Below are 634 nucleotides of genomic sequence, written 5' to 3'. Positions count from 1 at the left end.
TGCTCTCTTGCTGGTTTCTTTGGCTTTGCAGAAGCTTGTCAGTTTAATGAGGTCCCACTTGTCTATCTTATCTTTATGGCCCATGTGTTTTGGGTTTTGTTCAGGAATTGGATGCCAGTTCCAATTTCGATAAGAGTGTGTCCTGCATTTTCTAAGGTTCTTGTGGTTTGAGATTTTACATTTAGGTCTCTCATCCATTTGGAGTTAATTTTTGTGTATGAGGATAGATAGGGGTCTTGTTTGCATCTTCTGCATGTGGTCAGCCAGTTTTCCCAGCACCATTTACTGAATAGGTTCTCCTCTCCCAAGTGGTACGTGGTGGGGGCTTTGTCGAAGATGAGTTGGTTGAAAAATTGAGGTTTTGCTTCTGGAATCTCAATTCTATTCCAGTGGTCTATATGCCTGTTCCTGTACCAATATTGATTACTGTAGCTTTATAGTAAAGTTTGAAGTCTGGTAATGTGATACCTCCTACTTTGTTTTTTTTACCGAGGATTGTTCTGGCTATTCTTGGTCGTTTGTGTTTCCATATAAATTCCTATATTGTTTTTTCTAGGTCTGAGAAGAATGTTACTGGTAATTTGATGGGTATTGCACTAAATCTGTAGATTGCCTTAGGTAAGATGGACATCTG

The sequence above is a fragment of the Carlito syrichta genome, unplaced genomic scaffold (assembly GCF_000164805.1).
Source record: "Carlito syrichta isolate Samal-C Ts95f unplaced genomic scaffold, Tarsius_syrichta-2.0.1 Scaffold303982, whole genome shotgun sequence".
Lineage (NCBI taxonomy): Eukaryota > Metazoa > Chordata > Mammalia > Primates > Tarsiidae > Carlito > Carlito syrichta.
Note: the sequence above shows the minus strand (reverse complement) of the source record.